Source organism: Stigmatopora nigra, chromosome 5, assembly GCF_051989575.1.
Source record: "Stigmatopora nigra isolate UIUO_SnigA chromosome 5, RoL_Snig_1.1, whole genome shotgun sequence".
Taxonomy (NCBI): Eukaryota; Metazoa; Chordata; class Actinopteri; order Syngnathiformes; family Syngnathidae; genus Stigmatopora; species Stigmatopora nigra.
This window is the reverse complement of record NC_135512.1, coordinates 9712519-9738079: the sequence shown is the minus strand read 5'-3', so window position 1 is coordinate 9738079 and position 25561 is coordinate 9712519. Positions and strand designations below refer to the sequence as shown.

At 37.6% G+C, this 25561-nt stretch overlaps 1 protein-coding gene across 5 annotated transcripts in view; it reads left to right on the top strand.

The window, feature by feature from the left end:
• Positions 1 to 16793, top strand: part of mfsd8l1 (major facilitator superfamily domain containing 8-like 1) — a 74372-nt gene extending 57579 nt beyond the window's left edge. For 2 of the 5 annotated variants that reach the window (XR_013326398.1, XR_013326404.1), the window contains exons 14-18: positions 2288 to 2406; positions 3856 to 3986; positions 14537 to 14667; positions 14779 to 15240; positions 16705 to 16793. The gene's annotated coding sequence lies outside the window, so the exon portion shown is untranslated. The remainder of the gene's footprint in view (positions 1 to 2287; positions 2407 to 3855; positions 3987 to 14536; positions 14668 to 14778; positions 15241 to 16704) is intronic. The other 3 variants (XR_013326399.1, XR_013326400.1, XR_013326401.1) reach the window with 3 other exon arrangements.
• The last annotated feature ends 8768 nt before the right edge of the window (positions 16794 to 25561 follow it).

The window sequence follows — 25561 nt, the reverse complement described above, 5'->3', positions numbered from 1 at the left end:
ATCAGGTGCTGAAAGTGAAAGAGTGAGTATGTTGCCAAAGAGCCATCTGGCTATTTTGGACTGACTTGTAATTCTGCTCTATAGTCACAGACATACCTTCATTGTTGACACAAGAAAAAGTAATATAGCTAGATAGATATGTCATCATTGTCCTAGAGGTTAGGGATTGTAGATTTGTGACGATCGTGACTTAATGCAACTATACACACTCAACAAATACAAATTGTTGGTGGCAGAAACATGCATCATATAGCTGAAAACTATAATGTCGATTCATTTTCACAGGGGACTTGTCATGACACTAGTCCACTGATTACACGCCACTAACATTGCTTTTGCACTCAAGCCGGTCACTTTTCAATCTGACTTTCACCTTCTCCTGACCTCCAGTTTCTGGGTTTCTTCACCGCCTCAAATTTTGTCATCTTGTAAGAATAGTCAATGAACATGAATGAACATTGACAAATCTAAATTATTGTGGTTTACCAACCCTTAGTTCAGGATTTTTTCTCTTACCACATATGTTGTTCCTGCAAAAAAATATGACTTTTGACCAATAAATTTGGCACATTGGTAAGTTTTGAGTTTCCCCCTTACAATCGTGTTTAATATACTTGTTTTTTCCCCAAATGCCCTCCTGTTAAATGCATTATTTTGATGTGAATTTCTTTTCTGTAGAGGAAGAGGAAAACATATTTTAGCTAAACCAGACAAGACAGTTTTCCCCTCCTTCAGAAAAAGTAAGACAGGATATGCGCTACGCAATGTGGTGTGCCTAAATAACATGTCCAGTAAAGGGTAATATGGGATGCCAAGTGACAAGGCACACATCCCCAAAAGCAGTAAGTCATAATATTTAACAACTACTGCTCTTCTGTTTATTGTTCCTTGAAATGTCGTGTATTCTTTTCTTTTATGTCTTGCCAGTTAAAATGCACAGTGTCTTAGTTGACAAATGGTCTCCACCACATTTCTTTGAAGATAGGAATATTATGAGATGCAGACTAGATGATATAACAGCCAGGGAAAAGTGACAATGTTTGTACAGTTACTTTATCGAGCACAATATTATAGGTAGCTTGTAAAGTCCAGACTGCGCAAGACTTTAACAAATTCTAAAAGACGTGCATGTTATTCTCCTCACGCTCAGTAATTTTTTGGACTTTGTCATACTTCATTCTGACACAATTGCTCCTTTTTCTAACAGATGGCCCAGACATCTGAGAATTGAAACTAAGATTACTCTCATACGGTGGATGTCTGCATATAATAAGGGTGCGGTAGAGGTCTTGAAGAAGTCAAAATTTGTGAGAAATTTGGTACTTTTTGTGAATAACACTCTCATTCATCTCACTGATTAAATAACTCTCACAACTTTTCAAGCAAGCTAAAGTCCAGCTGCTCTTTATGTGCTGTCCAGGAAACACCAACGGTCGAGACTAAGATATTTGAGAAGATACTGTATATGGAGTCAACAGATGCCTGCCAGATCCTCTTTGAGTTTAGTGGGAGATTGTGTGTGAATGTGTGTGTGTGTTGGTGATGTTGCCGAATCTTATCCAGTTGAAAATTCTGGCCTGGGTTTTCTCTTCTCAAGTTCCAGTGTCCTTCTGCCCTCGCTGCTTAGGAAATACATCTATGAGTCTATCCTTGACGTTGCTGATTTATGGCGACAATGTAGAAAGAGAATCCTACTTTCCCTGCATGAGTGCACGTGTTCTTTATTTATAGCCAACAAATTCAAAAGCCATCTCATCTTCCAGCACTTTGTTTCTTCTTGTTCAGATTTCCTCGCCCTGTGTAACTATCTATTATTTACAGTCATACATCTGGAAAGTGTTATAGTCACGTTTTAACTACAAGAAGGGAACATCAGTCCATTACAATCTTGATGATTTGGATAATATGTCAAGAATTAAAACCACGGTAATGCAGATTGGCACTATTGTCACACTCAGATATGTTGTATTAAGAATGTACAATTAAAAATACATTATTTGTTATTTTTTTAGAGTAACATTATTTTATTGGGAATTAACTGCAATTCATAGTTGTAAAGCTTTAATTTGTATAGCCACATTTGCAGAATATTTGGATGGAACCTTTCTTACATACTCATAAATAAATAGCACCCATCCCCCTTAAAAACATGTGTAAATCTATTTTTCGGAACTATTTTAGTTCCTCAAAATAAACATTTTCTTTGCTCTAAGTATGTTCTGCAGTAGCGTAGCCTTGGGGAAGCAAGCTTCTATTCTTCCAACCTGTGACCTTCTTTCCTCCCTAGATCATCCACCTTGTGTGATATTGAAGGCAGAGCCTGCTGCTAACCAGATAAATACCCTCCCATACAGATACAGAAGATTTCCTGCATCCTGACCCGTATGATCCGGATTGCCAATAAAGGTAATCCTCCTTCAGAAACACATGTTGTAGCAGATAGTTTTTATCTTTTATAGGTACTCATGTCAGATGTGGTTGACACAATGGTATGGATTGGATGTGGATGAGGTCATTGTTTTGCCGTCAGTAGTATGCAAAATAAAAAAATGCCGTTTAAAAATATTCTTTGAATATTCCACTCAGTTAACTCTAAATGGTCAAACGGATTTTCATACATTTTACAAGAAGTCCATGATTTACAAACAGGTTCATGTCCTTTGCTGGTGAGATAACCTACATTTCACTGTCAAGTTTTACATTTAAAATATTTTCATTAAAAAAAAAAACTAATAAACCTTTAAATATAAAATATAAATTGATGCGCTTACCATTCCAGCTAATACATTGATGGAGAGGGAGGGAGTGGAGACTGTGAGACCTATTAAGGACGATTGGAATAATGTGTAAGTTCTACTTTCTTTTGGCTGGACCAGCATAGCCAGAAGACACAGCTTTCTTCTTTGGTTCCATAATGTGAAAAAAGGATTACGAAAAAGGCAAACACAGACAAGCACTATGCACTAGCTCAGCAGAAACACTATGCCGATAGGGACAAAATGGCGGACAGGACATAAGCGTCATAAAGTCCAAACGTCGTAAGTCGAGTACACTAGGAATGACTACCGAATAAGACCATGCTCAGGCATTTACATGCCGTGTGTACTCGTTTTTCATGACAAAGGTGTCTAAGCAGAATCTAGATAGTTACCACCATCACTCACTCAGTTTTCAACTTTGCAGAGCCTTTACTAGGAGATAACGCTATGGATTCCTTTGGCCTTACAGTTTGATCAATCTGCAGATTTACAGCCTTCCCTGCAGCATAGAGATGAAGCATAAGAGCTGTAATTCTTCTCTACTCATAGGAAACTCTATCTCTCATGTATTGATAAAACTGTTGAATTAATTCCTTGCTGGCTCTGGTTTTTCACTCAGGCATGAATAGAATATATATCTGACCTTGTACCTTTCTCAATCATTCCTGTTGTGTTTTTTGTTTTCTCACTTTCACCGTGTCTTGGTCTGGTTACTAAAAAGGAAATAATACTTGAAGAAAAGCACTTAAAACTTTTGAATTTTCGTAAAAAATGGCAAACAAAATTATGCCCTGGAGTTGCAGGTGTATCATACAAAACACTTTACTTAAACTATGGATTAAAGACAAAGAAAATAGATATATACAATTCTCGGAGACAAAACACGAAAGTAACCAGGAGGACCACTGTCATACATCTGGAACACACATACACAAATTATAGAGGTGGAAATCTGTCTCCAAAAGCCTACCTCACAGCACAGATCTGTGTACTCCCCATAACTAACTAACTTTACATCTTGTACATGTGGAGTTCTGCTTGCAGTTCTTCATACTTTGCTTGCCTAGTGGACATGACAAAATGATTTTCTTCTTAGGCCTGGTCAAGGACTACCACCATGTGAGTGCTACATCTAAGAGTGAAGGTGAATGCGAATAGGATGCAAATGTGTCAGTGAAGGATTGCATTTACAACAGCCGAAAAGAGCCTTTTTAAGTGCAACTACTGGTAAGTGTCCACCAATGTGGTGCAAAAAAACACAACAAAAATACAAAGATTTTAGGCTTGCATTTGAAATCTTTACGCCGTGTCACTTGAACGACAATGTTTGCCCATACATTTATAGTACTTGATCATACTCTCTTAAGATGCAGCCTTTTTCTTGTGTCTGGAGCATATTTGATCCCAAAATTTGCCAAACTGTAGAGCAGGGATGGGCAATTATTCCACAAAGGGCCATTGTGGTGTCCTGGAATTTGTTCCAACCAAACCAGCACAGACATCGTAACAAGTAACATTTCTGCTGAAACAATCAATGGAAAACAGCTGAAAATCTGCACCCTCTGCGTCCCTTTATGAAGTAATTGTCCATGTCTGCTGTAGAGCCATGTGTTCACAAATGAATGGAATATTTTGAACAGCTCATTAACATGGACGATATAATCTGAGTCATGTTTAGTTGAGAAACAATTCCCACCCCTTATTTTTCTCTTTCTCCCTGAGCAGTTCAAACAGGGCCCTCCTCCTACTCGCACTTCCACTATTTAAGAGATGGCATGGGATAGGCACGTGAACTCCATGTTGCAGCCTAGTATACTATGTTAGGATTAATGTTTCTTAACCACTGGGAAAAATGGGTTGCATAGCAGTAGCTGGTGAAAGAAATTTAAGAATCTCATTGAAGATAATGAAAAAAAAACATCACAGACATGTTTGTGGGATAAGCTGTTGTAGTGACAGCAATGCCCCATCAACAATTCAAGAGACAATACTTCAGTTGTTCATGCAGGGTAGACTGGTTGAACACTCTGAATTGCATTTATCATACATCATTTTCATTGGAACAATGGTTAATACATGTTCAGAACGGAAGAATGGTCAATACATGTTCAATACGGAACAATGGTTAATCTGTTGGGTAGAAAAATGTTCCAACTGGAACACTGTAGTGAGCTGCACTACAGTGTTCCAACTGGAACACTGTAGTGCACTGCACTACAATCCATGAATTTCCGTCTGCCTGTCATTAGCCCTTTACCTGTTTGGTAGAATCTGTCTGGAATCATTTTCCTTTGTACTTACTTCCTCCTCTGACCCACTTTCTCTTTTGTATTTTGACTCCTTGCATGATATAGTCAGTGAGTATCAACCACTGTTTTCCACTGACCGATAGGTCCCTTGCCGAATTCCTTTCATTTTGATGTCAACTATGCAGAGGCCGACGACTACAAAAAATGATTTTTATTGCGCGGTTTCAATTATTATGGATATATATAAGTCTTTACAATTGATTTTTAAATATCTTTTGACAAGATTAAATTGTGCAATTAGTGTAGAAAAAAATGATGACAATGAGACTTGTAAGGCATTGAAGAGTTGAGCTTCTTCTGTACTAGTCTACGTCGGCTGGGGCAGCAATAAAAGTTGATTCTTGTTAGGCTTACATCTAAGGCCTTAGGCCTAAGGACTTTGATCGCCTTACCACAGCACTTTTTCACTTTTTCTCAGCAGCCAGATTTTTACTGACAAAAGATCAAACAATCCTTTCACAAAATGCCCTTGTGTTTTCTTTGTGTCCATATTGTCCCCAGTTTAAAATGGAACAAATACACATAGATCCTGTTACATTTCCCACTTGCCAAAACTTGAGTTACAAGGTACAGCTGTGTGGAAAAACTATTATAGATAAGGAATTCCTTTAAGGGACAGGGAAAAAAGCTAAGTAAGGAACAGTTTTACATAATTTACTGTACCTTACATTTTGTGAACTATAGGGGGTGCCATGGCCTCACGTTCCATTGGCCAGATTTTCTCTCACATAGGGAATATTTTTCTCTGTTTCCTTTGCTGTGTTTAAAATAACAACTTCAGAACCCAACTCTGAGAATACATTAGAAGTTGAATAAACTATTTCCTGAACACAGATATATTGCATATTCACACTAATGTGGCTGAAGTGTCATGTAGCAATCTGCATTCAGTAATTGTGTTTTGGAGTTTTGTTTGTACCATGGCTCGCTGTTGCTGAGCAATGTATAGGAATGCCACCTTGAATAACTGTATATTTTCTAAAGGGTATAAATATTCAGCTATCATAACTTTGGTATTCATGCAATACATAGTGAAGATATCTCCTTTCAATCATAATACCACTGCATTTTGATATTTCTATGCAGGGTTTTCAACTCTCATATGTTGAGTTTGTCTCATACACATTTTAGTCCAATCTCAGGTGATACGCCACACTTAAAAATATCTTACGTCTTAAAATATACATACCACAACTATTATCATAATGTAAAATAAATGAAATGACATATTTAAATTAATAAAAAAGTCACTAGAGGCTTGGTGGAAAAGTGATGAGCCTCACAATTCTAAAATCAAGGGATTAAACCCTGGTGGGTTCAAGACCTTCTTGTGTAGAGATGTCATGTTCTCCTCATGCCAGCGTGAGTTTTCTTCGGGTACTTTGGTTTTCTCTCACATCCTCAAAACATGCGTGGCAGGCTGGCTGAAAACTCTAAATTATCTTTAATCCTCCAACCTTTTTCTTTCTGAGTGATTGCTCAATGTAGACAATATTTAAGTGTACAATTCAGTACATTTTGTTCTTGACAACACCCTGTTCCTCATCTCTTTTCAATTACCAGGCAAACACATCAACTACTATCTTCAATAGATCAACAACACAAATGAGGGGTTATGCAAACATCTTAATTTTCCAGAGATAATGCTTAAACACATTAAATGTTGCGAATAAAAAAAATACAATAAAATAAAAACAAAAAAAAGCTCTTCTTAGGATTTGGTCTGGAGATAAAACAAGGCCATTCTGCAAAAAGCTTCATGGACTGCGTGACGCTACCATGGTTATTGGCAGGAAGGTTAATGTTGTCTAAAGATCTTCATGCAAGAAAAAGTATTATGCCTGCGGTAATGCATACATGCATGATTTCTTATGTTCCTTTGGCCAAGTCACATTCTTCTATCTGATATGAACATCTGCAGTATGCAGTGCTTAAAAATCTCACAATTCATCAGTCTTTGCTGGAAAGCTATTTTTTATTTGGTTTGGTACACATGTGAGGATTTTTCATATCTTAAAAGATTGGTTATCTGTTACAGACCTCACACATGCAGGTGAAAGAAATCCTTTGGTAGTAAACAATCTCGGCCATGCTGTGTCTGGCGTTCTTCGGTACAGCACACCAGCCACATAAACATTCTGTTTAACCACCGGTCTTCGAAGACTTTCAATGAAGCTGAAATCTCGCATTATTACTTGAGATCTAACAATATTGAAGGATGTTATCTACATTCAAATGCTGAAAAGATGTATATGGAGTTTAGAACTGGCTTCCAGCAATCCGCAGGCCAAAAGAAGATGAACAAACATTCACATTCACACTCATACCCAGAGACAATATGTTCCACCAACCGAATAAAACCCACACAGACATGGGGAGAACATGCAAACTCCAAACAGGAAGGTCGGAACCCATCGGGGATTAAACTTTCCGTTTTAGAAGTGTCAGGCGGACGTACTAACCCCTACCGTGCTGTGAGTGATTTAGGATTATTGTTATTATATATATATTTCTTTTAGTATTTAATGATTTGTCCCGCAAATAGGATTGGTGAATACAATTTCTCAGTCAAAAATTCATCAGGACTTTAATATTTATCAGATCAATAATGTATTATTGAAAAGTTTCTTTTGATATGTTTTTTTAATGGTGTTGTTCATGGTAGCATAATAACACTTTTTTTTAAATTAGGTCATACGCCTCAAAATACCCTTGGTCTTCAATATCATTGTGTTTTGAGAAATCAACTCTCAAAGGGATCCTTGACTTGATGTGTTTCTTTTCTCCGCATTTTAACATTCTTTCCAGGGGAAAAAAAGAAAACATGTCTCCTCATCATGTCACAGCTAAGGAACATTTTCATACCACTCTGTTGACATGGGGCAAATTGTATCAGCCAAGTCTGGCCTTCACTAGTGTGGTGGAAAGGATCATTTTCTTACCACATGCCCTTTCAATTTGCCAGTGGCAAAGTATGAGTGGGCAGCATGAATACTGGATGCCGCATTTGGATATGTTTTGAAAGTATTTGAGCTATTTTATAACTAGTTCCTTTACATAACACTTGCCCATCTTTTCCCTTTTTGCATTACCATCACGCACCAATACCAAAATCCGAACATTCCAAATTAGTGTGCACTGGATTGGCAAGGCAAAAATACAGAGATTACAAACACAAGATTACCAGTAATTCAAGAAGATATTGGAAAACTATTTTGGGTAATTATCACAACTCTATGCATCTGTTTGTGGTTTGCATGGTTGTGTATTTATGCACATAGGCAGGCAATGGATTGGTAGCTAATTATTGTGGCAGAGAGCGACTGTTTTATCACCCATCTGGCCCATTTAAAATGTTTTTCTTCATGCTGCCTTGTAAATGTCGGTTTCTCTCATGGTTGAGTGTCACTTTCGTTGAGGTCAACTAAAAAAAATGAATTTAACACACCATCTAAATCAGTGGTCTTGGAACTATTGTACTTAGAGTTGCTGTTAGTCAATGATTTAATTGCATCCATACTAGATGTCTTCCAAGTGTAATCATTTGATTGCAATCAGGTTTGTTTTAGCAGAATTCTGATTGGTTAAAGTGTCTGTGTTGGATTATTTTGGAACAAAAATATGTTTATTTTAATAGAAAATAACATTTTAATCTATGTCGTGCAGGAAAAGTTTGTAAATTTTACAATTCCAATCCTCAATTTGCATACTCATGTTACTATTTTACATACACTCACAAATGCACATTGAAAATCTTCACTCTTGAAAGTTGTGTTTGCATTGAGAGTGTTTCCAATTATAATATTTCAGCTTTTAGTGAGAACTTATTTAGAGTTCAGAAGTTTAGCTCTTCCTCCTTAGTGCTTTGTCTGTCACCACTATTTGTGCTTTTCATTTTTCATGCCAGCTCTTTCACTCACCTCCCTCCACCCCCTTCAAGCCCTTGCCTTTCATTCATTCCTTGTCCTGTAACCTCACGGCCTCATGTTTTGTGTGACCAAACCCCAGTGAATTTTGCCCCTGCTTCAGGTTTTGCCTAAAGCACCCGTGACCGTGACTGACATGTAAAATATGTTATCAGACTCTGACAGCCTTGGCACTTTTTAGCTATTGTTCCTTGTAAATGCATTTAATGTTCCAGGGTCCTGGAATATAAGGTTCCACTTCACCTTGAACTGAAGTATAATATTTCATTCATTCATTCATTTTCTGAACCGCTTTATCCTCACAAGGGTTGCAGGGATGCTGGAGCCTATCCCAGCAGACTTTGTCACGAGGTGGGGGACACCGTAAATTGGTGGCCTAGCCAATCGCAGGACACGAGGAGACGGATGACCATTCATGCTCACATTCATACCTAGTAGAAATTTAGAGTGTCCAATCAGCCTACCATGGAAATTATTTGCAATGTGGGAGGAAACCAGAGTACCCAGAGGAAACACACAAACTGCACACAGCTGGACTGACCTGAATTCGTACCTAGGACCTTAAAACTGTGAGGTAACCACTCATCCGCCGAGTCGCCATAATATTTCATTAATATTATTATTAATATATGCCATTTAATGTATAGAGTCGGGTATATAACAACATATTTTGCAAGATGCTGCTAGCAATTCACATTTTTCTCCCCATTGTTTGTATGAAAAACAGCATTTCAAACCTTTGGGGGCTTGAAGTCTGCCTTTATCTCATAATCACCTGTAAGAATTTGTCCCATATTTCTTCCCTAAACTTCGGCTGTGTGCATCTCATACTGTTCAAGTTCAAGTCGTGATATCCCCCTCATATCCAATGAGACACTGTTTGAATCAACAGAACTGGCAAATATTCAAATGACAGTAAGACAGGTTTGACGTCAGTTCTTAGACATAATGCAGCACCATAAAAGGAGGTTTTTAAAGCCTTCCAGTCCATCTGCATAGAAATATGTTGCTATGAATCTCCAAACATTGTTAAGCTGTGAAAAAATAGAGCCAAACAGTAAACATTAGCTTAACTGGTGCCACAGGCTTAATCAGGTCCAATGAACAAAAGTCACCTTGACAGGTTTTTGCAACAGTGTTGTTATTGGTGGCCGGTGATAGCCAAATGGATGGTGAGTGTTAAGCGTGTTAAAGGACATCACATGCAGTCCTGGGGCGCCATTGTAAATGTCAAAAAAGAACACGTGAAACTGAGGTGACAGTGTTTTCCCAATATTGTAATAACCCTGGACGATATCACATTAGCTAGTGTAGTGCAGGTGTAAGCCATATTTTCAGTTTCCCTTCCTTGCACTCAGCCCAATAAATTCCTCATTTATTCAGCAATATGTTGAGTGTAGGAAGAGATTGAACAATATTGGGTTTCCCGTCAGGTCCCTTCTACTACCGATCTCTATATGCACCTGTAAGGAATTTCTCAACTAATGTTCAAGTAATATTGGTAAGCAGTCAACAAGTCATTTTCAAGGTGTAATTGCAAAGGTTCAGAAAATAAATTTGATGTATAGAAATATATTAATGCATTTTTTCAAGGCTTTTTGCATTCATTGACATTTATGTAGAAGAACTCAAAATATGGCAACACTACAAAATGATATACATACATAAATGTTTGAAAAATACATCCATCTGATAAATGCAAAAGCGCTATTCAATAAAACAAATAATTGGCTATAATCCTGGTAAACTATAGCAAAGTTTAAGGGCATGTGTTGTTCATTACCAGCCAAGGGCCTAGTGGTCCTTTTTGTAACCCTGAATTGTTCCAGATACTCGACTCGTAATAGCATTGAGTTTCCAGAGAGTCTTATTAGACCTCTACTTGACAGGAGGGCTATTGATTTCATTAGGACGATGTTGGAACACATTACAGAATGATGACTACTTCATGAGGGGTCAACAAGAAATCAATAAGAAATTATATCACACATTCCATTTGCGGAGGTGTTGCCAGAGCACATACAGCAAATAGTGCAAAGACTCGGGTTGGAAGTAGTTTTAATCTGGGACTGTTTTCTATGAAAGTGAAACAATGTGATAATGGAAAAGAAAAAAGGAACAAGTAAATCTTAGGTTTTAAAATGAACTGCTTTACCAACCTAGTAAGGACAAATGGAACAAAACATGAAGGAATTCATGTATATGGCTGCTTTACAGCATTATTATTCAATCAAATGTGACCACAGATCAAGTGAATGGGATCATATTATAGCTTAGTCAACAGAATATGGGCAATAGATCCATACTTGAAAAGTCCCGATTAAACAGAAATTAGAAAATGCACTTAAAATAGCCTGCTTGATTAGTACCATAAGCGAAAGACAAGTACATGCAAATGAGAGAAGAAAGAAACCACTAATGAGATTCATCAAAGCTAATGCTGTTGAATGTGGGATGCAGGTTTTACTTGGCATGGACGCAAACAGAAAAAAAAGGTGTTGGAAAAACATGTAGCTTGGCAGTTAATTCATACTGCTTATCGTCGTACATGTTATTAAGTGTTGGTAAACTGCCGTGCAAGAGCTTGATGATAGGCCATCATTTACAAAGAGAATTAATCAAAACACAGAGTACGACCAATGGCCTCACCATCTATACACTGTTGTAAATTGACTGTGAAAGCCCCTAACTTTGAGATTGTTTAACAGGAATATGGATTGTATTGAAATAATTCAGGTTATATACATACAAAGACATGCTAGAGTGTTTGCCTGGTGATGCAATGGGTGCTTAGGTCCTTTCCCCAATGAAAGCCATGCTGTCTTTGGAAGGAAAGGCAAAAACAGCACAGTGAGTGACAGGTTAATTGGTAGGATCTTTGGACCTCAGGGTCTGGTCCTCATGTGGAGGACAGACGAGTGGGATAGTATTCCAGCTAATCCGCCCTTTGCCATCCCCCTCGATGCAGACAACCTTCCCAAAGAGTAAATTGCAGTTCAAGGAGGAAGCTTAACAATTGAAGTGTTCCAACTTCACTCAAGTCAGAACATGAGTTGCTTTTAGATCTATAATTGGGAGATATCATTGGAAATAAAAGAAAAAATATTTTCAATTCATCAATTCAAAAGTTCAGGATTTGTAGGGTGGTAAAGCAATTTCAGTGGTACTTGTGTCATTGTGGTAGTCATTTGCATACTCATTTTGCTATAATTATGATTGAGAGCAGGTTCCCTGTTTGTCATATTTTTGGCAGTAATATTTGCAGAACTTGCTTTTGTTAGTTTTGTTTATTTTTACTCTTTATTTAATCATAGAGGTTTGTAATATTTGACTATATCGCTACACTCTCTTGTGTGCTGTTGCCTCTCCCTTGCTTCAGTTTATGTGCTTATAGTGGTGCTTTCTGTAACCTCTGTCGTTCCCCTTTCTCCTTTGTGTGGACACACCAATACTGCCACGAAGCTTGCATACCACTCTGTCAGCCTTTTAGTAATTTCACATTTATATTCATATCATGCCCCTAAGAGCATGTTGAAGCGGGTTACCACTGCAGGCGGTAAAGGAAGGGTGGAGAACATGCCTCTAGAGCTGCTTCTCAAATTTAACACATTGGAAGTAGAAACGTGTGTCCCCATAAGTGGAAGTGATAGTTTTTCATGTCACTAGTTGCTTAGCAAATTCTCTTGCCATTTGCTAACACAACAATTTGCCCGATTATAAAGAAATATTTTTTTCACGTGAGTGTGAGTGTGAATGGTTGTTTTTATCCTTGTGCCCTGCGATTGGCTGGCCACCAATTCAGGGTGTCCTCTGCCTCTGACCCGAAGTCAGCTGGGATAGGCTGACCCTTGTGAGGATAAGGCGGTTCAGAAAATGAATGAATGAAATAATTTTTCAAAAAAGGTAGTGCTTAACAAGTCCTATAATCCTGGAATGACCTTTAAATAATTTGTCTAGCTACTCTACTACCTGTAATTGCAGTAAAAATGGCCCAGGTAATAGGACATGAAGCTGAAAGTGAACCAGACATTTACGACGTGTCAATCTTTGCAAGACTCCAACCACTAAGTGCTTCAGCTTGTTCATGATTAGATCTCTTTGTTTTGCACTCTCAGCATTTGTGTAGTGATATAAAATGCCTCCCAGAAACTGATTTTCAAGGCCGTGCTAAATTGAAATGCTTGATAGGGCATTTTCCATTTTTGTCTAGGCAGTAAAAGAATGATTTGAATTCACCTACTCATGATGAATGTCGGGACGAGATAACAGACATGTCTAGACTTTAGTCATTTGTATTACAGACGTGGGAAATATCTCTATTAGTACATATCGACTATAATTCAAGACAGTTCTATTTATCTGGCAAAACTTAGATTTTTGTCTCAATTGCTCGCACTATCATGATTTGCATTGCATTGATACACTAACCGGTGTTTCTGATCTCTGTCCCCACTGATGAAAAACCTTTTCAAAAATGACTTAGTAGTACTAATAGCAATAATCAGAGAGGTGGGAAGCGTCTAAAAGGGCTGCTTGAATCAGTGTTGGATGAGTGTTGATGGGTCATGGAGCTGAGAGCACACAAGGGGAATCACATTGTTTTGCTATTTCCAGCCACTCGTTCAGATAAGAAGAACAGGGGAGTCTTAAGTGCATATCTTTGAGATAGACAATTTGGAGTCTTCCCACACTCAATACTCATAACAATTGGCATACTCAAAATGAATAGTTACCACACACGTTTTAGAATGTATTTAGAACTGAAATCCACCCAAAATAAATCATCTACAAATGTCTCACTTTTGTTTTTTGAGCAATTGATTTCCACACACCACGGTCTAAGAATGAAACTAAAGTTTTGCACACACAAAACACATCAGATTTCTTGTTAACCTTAGAGCAAGCCTCGGTCCAGGAACTACCCCCAAGACGGATTAAACAGAAATCGTTGAGGAAGAGTGCTCTTTACCCTGAAGTTATGCATGTGCAAGACACGGTGCCTCCTTAAGCTAAGGGCAGTCTTATCTCGCCTGCAGGACAAAGTGGTACTATGTCATGGACATTTATGGAAACGAAATACGTTTCAAATGCATCTAAAACAGTGAAGGAATTCAGCAACTTTAAATATTTTTGTAGATTCTTTTAAATTTAACGACAATTTATAGAAAAACTATGCGCAGCGTACGGAAATTAGTTTCCCATAAGAAATACACTGAGTTCACTTCACAAATGTAAAAAATGGCCATTGTTCAGAAATAGGAATATGGTTTGGTTCTTTTCTGTATACGTAAACCAAAAAACAGGAAATTGGTCAGGACTCGTATATGAGTTTATGCGTACCAATATCTTATGGTGAGTACATGTATTATGTATAATAACACTTCTTTGTGTTAAAGCAAAGAGCTCAAAAAAAGATGACGAGTTGGCGAGTTTGAACAAAATGCACCAGAGAAAAAAAGTGAGAATTAAAGCGAAGGACAGGGGCTATCAGTGAAGCTTTCCTGATGCACAAACTTGAATGTCTCTGTGTGCTTCTCCCTAGAGAGATGAGGTGCCAGGACACTCCATTCCGAGGCAAGAGGGGGAGATTAAAATTCCTGGGATGCTACAGTATGATGAGCAGCAAGATCTATGCGAGAGCTTTTCTATGGGGAATTGTTTCTCTAACAGGAGGTCAGGATGAAATGGATCTAAATTGCATCCCTACATAATTTTATATATGAAAAAAATATATATACACATATCCCTGACTCCTATCGATGTTTATTATCTAATCTTCTTTAGATTACCCAGGTTATCTGTGTGCGTGCATGCACATGTATGTGTGGATGTAACGAGGGGCATAACAGCTGTCACGGGAGAAAATATAGGCGTTTAAAAGGAAAGTGTTTTGACATGCAATAGAGCACTGAGTAAGCCTTATGTGACCGTGAGTGTGTCTAATGACAGAGGACAGCCACTGTCGGCTGTTTGCCCTCCTACTACTTCCTATAAACTTGTCTTTGCTCGTAGGACAAAAGGCTTCTTCAGTAAACTGTCTGCTGACCAGCAGAGCAGCACAGACAGGCCAGCTTTATCCATGTTTGACAACGGAGTGATGAGCATGGATCCCTTTAACTTTGCAGATATGCAATACGTTCATGTTTTGTATGTGTATACATGTATTAATGCATTGATTAATTTTTAAAAATGAAATATATTGCAGGTTGTGTTCAAATCACGGAACCTCTAAATGGCAAGGCCAAAGTAAGTATGTTACAGTATACCGATAAATCTAACCAGGAGCCACCTCAAGTGGCAAACATATACTTTCTATGGTTATACTCAGTTCAAGTCTTGACTATAAAGAAGAAAGGTGTGCACTTGAAGCTATTCTAAATGTAAATATTCTGGATTTGGTTTTCATGTAGCCAATATTCTGTAATTGGGTGTATGCATATATCTATATGATTGTTTATATCAGCTTGAGGATGACATATGCTTTCAGAGTGTAAAATGAGGAGTCAGAGGAGCTTCTCTCAAATGATCTATGCCCCCAAACTGCTATAAATTTTGTGTAGTTCTGTCATTTCATTGTGAAACAGAACTGCTCATGTTTTGGAAATCCCCGCTATAAAACTGACTAATGAAAATGTGTGTATGGGTGAAAGAAACTAAAATATAAACATTTTGAAATGGAAGTAAACACCACAGTTAGAAGGGCGTTGAGGGAAAAGAAAAAACGGCCTGCAAGAATAGTTTACATTTGTAGTTGATAATATTTGACTGATTAATTTGTTAAAGACAGGTAAGGTAAGATGTATGAAATTAAAAATGTCATATAGTCTCATAAACAAATCTACATTATATATGACGCTTTGGGCTTTAACAATACACACTACACTACCCTGTGGTTCTATGAGGCCCAAGATGCCATTCACTCCCACCTCTCTGGCGCTTCTGTTACATATTTAGGGAATTCAAGAGGACCTAAATAGTGATTTACTGTTCACGTCACCTTGAAAGCTTTTTTATTGTTATAATGTTAACCCCAGACGAGGGACATCCAGAACCCTGCTGTGGGCATATATCAGGTTCTGAAGGTTTCATGAATCTAAACCCTGTGGATTCTAATAAGTACCAATGTTTGAAGAAAGGCAGATATGTGCCATTAAACACCGAGGGGCACATATACACAAGAGTGATTTAGGGACTTTCTCAAACCAACAAAATGACTGAAAAGACAACTGCTTAATATAAAGTAGCTTATATTTCCTATTTTAGATACAAAATGGTCTAAAGAAAAAAAACTTAGTGAAGAATAAGTTCACTAAGTGAAAAAGTATTTACTATTTCCTTATTGCAGGGTTTTCCCTGTTTTGCCTGTCTATTTTTAGCTAGGATTGGCTCCAGGATCCTTGCGAGGATAAGTGGAAATGCACTAATGCTCCCAGTTCCACGTGATCGCATTTAAGGGATGCTAAAAACATTATGGAGTATAACTGTCCACAAAAATGGGTATGTCAAAATTGGTGCAAGAGTTTTTAAGAATCAAAATTAATTCATTAAATTATGAAATAAAGTTTTTTAAAAATTGCAGTGAATCCTTTACAGCTACACTAAAATGTAAAAGACCACAAAATACACACAAAAGCATATTTTTATCTGGTACCAAGAAAAAAAAGATGTTCCAGAGAAACGACTCATTCCATTTCTTACTCTTCTCCTTAGTCAATTGCATCACCTACCACATTGCCATGACTATTGACCTGACTAATCGTCCTACGGCTGACACCATTCCTCCCAGAACTCAATGAAGGGTTAGGCTTTCTTACACAATTTTGATTCTATACTGAGTTGAAAATCTTTGCACTGACTACAACTATTAGCCATGGCCCTTTAAGTAACATGCAAGGCATTAGAAAAAGCCAAAACATAACTCAAACGATTACTGGCATGCTGTTATTCCTGCCTGCTAGTATTTCACATCTTCAGAGCTTCAGAGCGTGCCATGTAATAGAGTTATGGGAGAACTGAATGGATGCTTGGATTGTGTTGCATATGCTAGGATGCAGATGACCTAGTTACCAGTAGGCTGGTGTATTTTGTTATTCACAATATACTTGACAACCCTCCCAAGTTGTAGGTCTGCCGACATAGTTCGTACTCGACCATTACTTAAAATGGCTAGGATTTTGAACGTATTTCTATTTATAATCTTGACCACTTGTGAGGATAAGAGTATGAAAAAGTGAATGAAATCTGAAAGTTCTGTATGATTAATGGAGCATTATCATTTTCCGTTCAATGTTTCAACCCACATCATTGTTCAAGTAAATTAATTAAATGTAGATGAGATAATCAAAGTAATTTCTAATACTAGTAGACAAAGCAAAACTTTCTTTACAGTTCCACACACACGTGAATTTAACAATGCCACACATATCCACGTGAACTGGCCCCATCTGCACCGAACAGTACAACCCAACACTTTCAGATCACAGTTTAAACTGTCAAACATCTGTCACTGTTAATAATGTAGCTTACCTTACACGAAACAAGGAAAATGACACATTGCATTCTATTTTTGTCAACAACGTTTGTGCACTCTGGCGTAAAACTCAAACTAATTGGATTTTCCTTCCATTTCCAACCAAGACACTTGTTTTGGAAATTGTTTGACTGGATTGCTAAACGGAGTGTACAGGAACGTTGAGGGTGTTTTTGTGGGCAGTCTGTGTAAGTGATAATTCGAGTGAAGAAAGACAGTCTAAATATTTAGGGTAAGTTAGTGTAGCCTAAAAAATTGTGATCTTTAACATTTAAATTGTTGGCATAATCCCAAAATAAATCTAAATCATAAATCAGCACACACCCATGATTTGATTATACTGAGTTCCTTTTTCAGAACACTTTGTCTCCTAAGTAGAGCAACTGGCTCTATCAGCGATACCACTCTACCACATCTAAATTTCCTATCTGTGCTATTACAAGAGTTATCTCATGACATCCTTTGACTACAAATGAAAATGACATATTACATTGTGAATCTGAAACCTGAAAGTACTGCTTCCTTTATCTGTCAGCAAGAATGGATAATATTACACTTTCACAGTATGCTCATCATGCATGTTCATATAGAAATCTGATTGATGACGTGATTTAGTGTGTCATCGTTATCCATCTTGTATGCTAGAATGTGAACAGCTTGGAAGCTTGAGGACCATTTATAATTCACCTTGAGATGAATGCAATGACAGTGGGATAGCTGTACACCTTGATGATATTAAGCCCCATTGTAGCACGTGGCTTAATGGCTACTCAAACAGGATATTGACCCAAGCAAAGCATTGCTGCACAGCTTTATGATTCCTATCAGAAGGAATGAAGCTCCAGATCCCGCTGAGAGTGATACTTTAGCTATCCATTCCTAGGCATTCATCACTGAGGCGGGAAGTGAGATTCTTATATCCATTAAGCGGAGATAGATTCACAGTCCCCCTGTGACCATTTAAGTAAGCAAGAATGACCAGGAGAGGTCAACACTCTTGAAATAGCCTTGAACCTACCTTGAGATATCAGGACCTTTATTTTAGATTCACAACTAAATTTTGTTTACAGAAAATTGCAGGTGTAGATCTGTCTTTTAATTGAGGGATGACAGTAATGGATCAGAAAAGATAGCAAATGTGGAAGTGAAGAAAATATAAGTAAAAGTATAATTGCTTGGACAGGCTCCAGCACCACTAGACTGACAAAGATAAGTGCTCTTGAAAATGAAAGAATGAATAGTTAAGTATAATTTGATGCTATTTTTTTTTGGAAACAAATGCATGGCAGAGTACTGTGTTTGGTAGAATATATACTAGGGTATTCATCTCTGTCCTGTTGGTTATATACTAAAAGCAATGTATAATAAACTAATATATTACAGAGGATACTTGCAAATCTAGCATTTCACGAAGATTAAATTGTTCCTTCAAGGTCACATGAAACACATTTAAAACCATTGTAGTACCTTCAAAGGGAAGTATCCTTTTATCACCATGAATCAATTACTTTCAGTTTGATAGATTGGCTGGCAAATTTCCTTTGTAAGGCATTTAGTCTTATTTTTATCAATGCTAAGATCTGGACTGCTATAGGCTTTTTTCAAAAGAGTGACTCAATTTGTTGCTACCTCAAAGAGACGAGGTATAGTGGACCCTAAATTGTAAATTCTGAATTGAATGGGCTTTCTGAAATTCTGCCACATTTGAGAATGCCTTTCCACATTCTCCATTAATTCTTTTGGAATATCAACTCTAATCGGGCTGTGAGAGCACAGGCATATCAACAGTCAAAAGACTGGCCCCCGATGTAAAGAAATTGCCTAAAACTGTATAACGAGTGTAGGATTGATTGAATCAATTGCATATATAGTAGTAAATTATCTTATTTGATCGCCTTTTTGTCAAGCCTAATTTAACGTATTTCTTATGTCAAAATAACTTCGGAAAAAGAAGTGTAGGATGTAATTTTTCTGTATAAACATTGTTTAGTCTTCCAAATCTGGGTGCGTGGTCATTATCTCCACAAAAGTCACAGGTGGCGCCAGTGCCTATCCCAGCCAACTACGGGCAATAATTGGGCAAACCCTGAATTGGATGCTAGCCAATCACAGGGCATAAGAAAATGAAGAACCACACACTTGCACATGCTCATAACTACAGACAATTTGGAGTGGTCAATCAGTCTATTACGGATGTCTTTGGAATGTAGGAATAAGCTGGATGTCATTTTATTATCGATAAAGAATGTACATGATAAATACGAATACACATTTAAAGAGTTCTTTTGATGTATCTTCTGTGTGGCAAGCATTGAGAGATAACAGATGTTATACACGAGCAAGTCAGTTGGTGTGAATGTGTAATGTTTTGGCTGCTTCCTTTTCTCTGATCTGTTAGTGACATGGGGAGCAAGCAGCAGGAAGCCTTCACCCCAATTTGCCATTCGTTGTCATCACTTGTCCTGATGAAATGCGTCTGCATACATTTATTCACAAATACTAACCGTAAGCCTCTTTCAGAGTTATACCAGAGCTGTGCCAGTTTAAAAGTTGCGTAAAAATGACCATTTATTTCCAAAGAGGTTTTGACGAGTGATAGTTTGCAGTTTTAATATCCTCTATTTTTTCACCTTGATCCATTTCTACTCAAATATAAAGCATGATTTCAATATTGTTCATTCATTTTTAGCTTTAGTAGAGTTAGTTGAGCATTTGAATATGGAATGACTAATGCAGAATTTATGCAGCACTCTACTAGGTAGCTAGATATCTCATTAAGGAAATGACCTTTTTTTCCTGGGAAGTCTGTTACCGCTTTCTCTAAATGAGATGTCCTTCTCCCTTCTAATCAAGGATCATTTAACTACTGAGATTAAAACTTGAGTCCTATTTTAATTACAGATTTATTTCCATTTTGTCATTGTCATTTTGTACCATGTTTCCCGAGCACCTCTATTTCGCATGCCTCCCATGAATGCCTGAGAAAATAACGTGAGGAGACGGAAAACCATTCACTACCACAATCATACCCTGGGACAATTGAGAGTGTCCAACCCAGCTACCCTGCATCAATCAATCAATCATTTTGGAATGTGGTACAAAACCCAATGCAGGTCCGGGGAGAAGATCCAAACTCCACACAGGAGTACCGACCTGGATTGGAACCCAAGACCCCATAACTGCGATTCCGACGTGGTGACCAGTCATCCGCTGGTGCACCCTTCTTTCAGCTTAACCAGCAAATTAAAAATCAAGACTGTAAGTCTTTCTAGCCATGAATTCAGCTCAGACACCCCGAGAAGTGAATTCATTTTGTTGATGGATGATGTTAGTGAAGACCCGGGAGGGAATTTGGAAGAGCGCTCTGTCTATTATTTTGCTCCCTGACTGTTGTTGGCATTGTCAGTCGGTGCTCCCGCGTATTTCTAAGGACAAGCCAGAACCCTGGAATGGGTAGTAAGAGTTTTGACATGAGGGCTAGAAGCCATCTGGACAGCAATGATGTGATGATGGGCTTAACTCTCTGAATACTTGAAGATGGATAGGAAGATGTCTCTAGTCCCTGCTGTGATGGTGGCACCAAAATCGTAATAATCAAGATGAATGGTTCACAGTCCTTTTTCAGAACCACCCTTGGTTCTTTCATGCAGACCATAAAGTAAAACCAAACGTACCAACCAAACAACATGAAGTGGATTTTCATTATAACTCAGTGAGTCCTTTCTCTTACACACAAATCATTTGGCTATTAGCCACTTCCGGCCATTCAGGTCCAGGATAATCACCTACCAAGTGCCAAGAGCTGCTAAAATGAGATTTTGGCAAACAAACCACATCATTAAGGTTTTATTGGTCTTTTGAAGTTAGTGAGATACCACTTTTGGAATCTATGATGAAACTGCAGATATAAAAAAATGTCTGACAATAAAGCAGAAATTCTGCAGTGTATTATGAAAACAATGTGTTAGAAAGACCATTTTAATTCACTCTTAGGGTGAGACAAAATCCATGGTAAATTCATGTACAATGTCTTAGTGATTTTATATCAATATATATTAAGAAATCAATTAGGACAGCATCGTCAATTAGTATAATTTGGCATACCCTTTTTTTTGACCTGATGATAAATTTTATTCATTTAATTATCAAAGGTTCAATTTAAATGTATTATCAAACCAGGAAAAATTCTATAGTCACAAGGGGACATTGGATTTCCATTGAAGAAACGGAAATGTACAGTATCTGCATTATATTGATGGGATTCAGACAAATAACCATTGAAATTGATTTAAACATTCAAACACTTGCACAGTAAACCTAACAAATGTTTTTTGACAGCACCAAAGAGCCGTAGAAGACTTCCAATAGAAAAAAATATGTGAATGCAGAGGGATCGGGTAATCAACACACACATTTAATACAAGAAAACAAAACCCTAATCAATTCTGTGACATGCTTATAAAACAATTGCAAATTACATAGACTGGTTTTGTGATGAAGTCTCCATAGTACATAAGTCCATAGGAGAGTTCAGTAGTCCTTTAGTGTAAAGTGTTGACCTTTGAACACTGTTCTAATTACTAATGTCCAGGGGTAGACTGTAGCAAGAAAACAACCTGCCATCTTTCTATGAACTCACCACTGGGACATTGTTCCGGCCGCCCATCACCTGGGATCATGGCTGCCCTCAGTAATACCCCCCTGCTGTTCAATCACTATACTATAAATGAAGAAGGTCCATCTCAGTCATGCCATGGCTATTTTCTCTCAAGCATCTGGCTCTTTTCACATGTCATCCATGTTAACTGTGGGGCCCCTTCACCAGACTTCCCTCTTGATATTTTGAGTGAGTTAGGTGGTGGTCATCAGGCAAGATATGTCAGACTCCATCAACTCAGCATGGGCATCTTTAAAGGCAGCCAAAATCATGTAATGGCCAGCAGGCTTGGAAAAGCCAAGCTGCTCAGTAAAAATGCTCCTACAATGCTTCACTGCACATACTGTCTTTTTGATGTTATGATGGTGCTACTGGTTAGATAACAATTTACGTCAGTTAAGACATTGATGCGTCAAAAAAAAGAACCCTAACAATCAGTTTTTATCCTTTGTTGGAATGCTTTAGGCAAAAATAAATAAAACATGAGTTTATTGATATCTGAGATGGATTTGTAGAGTTTATTCAACCTTGCATCATTCCGCAAAATGATTTTAATATATAAGCACTATGGTGCATTGTGCTATACCTTGCTGTTTCATACTGTTGCAAAAGAGGAGGTGAACACAGAGTGTTTTTTTTAACTTTACAGTCTGTCAAGAGGCTGTGATCCGTGAAACTGTCAGGGATGGGTGCAGGCTAAGGAATCACAGGGTGCAACAGTCACAGATGGACTCTTCTGTAGAGGAATAAAGTCTGATTTAGTGGAGTTCTTATATTTTATCAAATAGAATTGGACGGAATAACTGACTAAAATTCAATAGAAATGCCAAACAATGGGAAATGAATAACAGTCCATTCAAAGATAGACATAAAATTATGTGTGGATGTAGCCAGTAAAGTCCACTTTCAGGGCACAGAGGTTAATGACAACACTATACCGCTTCACAACACTAAATTGCCTCATTTTCTTGGCCGTTAGAGATCACAACATTTGACAAGCAGTAAACAAAGAACTTATTAACTATAGAATTTACAGTAGACAATAAACTAAATCTGACTACATACTCTTTTGTTCGGTTTGAGAATTAGAAAGAGCCTGCTAATTTTTGAATAGGACGGATTAAGACTGTTGTCAGGTGGAGAGTGATGACAAAAAGTAACTTGGATGGTCACTTTTCAATTCTTAATTGTTGATGATAACAAGCATGGAATAAATAATCTTATATAAACCGGCATTATAAAAAAAAGTAATGTTCATCCTGATTTTCAGATTTAAAATGAATTGGAATTAAAGTTGAATTTTCATTTTTCAATCTAATACCTGTCCTGGCTCTGCTTTGGCTCAGATCCATATTGGGGTCAGTTTGTCTGTTAATCTGCATACCTGTCAACCTCGAACCATTTGTGATCTTACCAAATTTTGTTTTCGCCCTTACATATATGTATAAATACATGGAAAATCTTACCACTTTACTTTTTTGTAAAAAATCACGAACAACAAGTGAAAATGAAAGTAAACATAAACAAGGGAACAGGAAACGGAAATCACATGGTGAAAGTGTTACAAAACGAAATGTTTATCATGATCTTTTTTTTTTAGCCAATCAGAGGCGCCGGTACATATATCACTTGGCAGACATGCGTTTCCGGGAAGAAACAATGGCGGATGGTGAAAAATGGCTAGAAAGTGCCTTAATTTATTTTTTTTTCTCAAAATCACCGTTTAGCGTACCATTTTCATGTGTACAGCGTACCAATATAAAAATGGGCTTTCAGTTGTACCAATTACGGCGAGAACGTACCAGTTGACAGGTATGAATCTGCTAATATGGTGGATATAATTGCGATTGAAAGGTCGGCAGCACAGAGTATCCAGGGGAAACAGTTGTTTCACAGCAACGCCAATGTTGTGATATCCAATCAGAGGTAATCACCGCCATCAGACTGATCAGCCTAATGCAATTGGATGGGATTTAATTCACACATCTGTCTGTTACGCGCGTGCATGTGTGCGCATCTCCTTGGTTTGAAATACTTTCCTCCAAATATCCCATTGCTGTTCTCACATATGCGACTGCATAAAGAAAATCTCAAGGTTAATTTACGTATGATCATTTTAATGCTGATTTGTTTTGTGATAGTCTACAGTACCAATTTATGCTAAAACCTGGAAAAAGTTGTTAATTGCAACAAAAATAACAATTTTGTATTCATTTTGCACACCGCTTATCCTAAAAAGGCAGGGGGTGTTGGAGCCGACCTACAGGCACCAGGTGGGGGGAAACCCTGAATTGATGTCAATCACACAACATTAGATATTTTCTTTTAAGGAATTGTTTTGATATGTCAGTGTTTTTTTACAATTTACAATTGGTTGCAAATGAAACATACAATGAAAAAGCTGCCGCCCCCAATTCATCTACAACATTCTTTTGCAATCACAGGCATACATTTCAATCTAGTGCAATTTCTCTCTGTATTCTCTTCTAGCAAACTATGAGATCCCTTACATACAAGGAATTTAACAAAGAACCTCACTCTCTTTCTCTCTCTCTGGTTACATTCAAACTCACCACTCCAGACCCATCTGTCTCCATTCATATATACGTTCCATATGGCAACAACAGTGGTAACACAAGCTCTTATGACTATAAGGTGACAGTATAATTTAGACAGATAATACACTTTGACCTAGGTGCTGTGGCAACTTGCACACAATTTGATTTACTGCCCAAATTACTGTTTGAATTTACAGCAGCACTTACTCAAAAGACAACTTCATTTCTACTGTGAAGGGCTGAGATTATGTTTGCTGGTCACTCACTAGCCATCACATTTGTTGAGCATATAGGTAACCCTGAGCTACAAATGTTTCTCTTTCGGTTATACTGTGAAATCATTTGTCTTGAAATGTAACTGCTGATCAACACTACTCAACATTCAGCAACTTATGGCATAAGAAATGACTTAGTATATTGTTGAGTAGGCCTGCTGAGCAGCGACTGAGAAAATGAATTTAATTTCTTCTTGTGACAATTTAAGTACAAATCCACTCAAGTTATTAAAAAAACTGAAGGTTTTGTACTGGTAGATGAAAAACACCCCCAATACTTGAGTCTCTGGCATCAAAACGCATTCCCATATTCCATTTGTTGATTAAATTCATCATTGGATGAATGTCCTCTCTTTAGGCACTGTAAACTGTTAAACCTGACTTGATAATTCTGCCTAGACTTCCAACTTGAATAGTGGAAAAAAGTATGGTAATTTGGAAAAGTGTATTTGTTGTTACTACTTATTTTTAAGTAACAAAATTCCGATGTATTATCTTCAATAATACAATTGGCTATAGTAATAAATAATAGTGAGTGAATCCATTA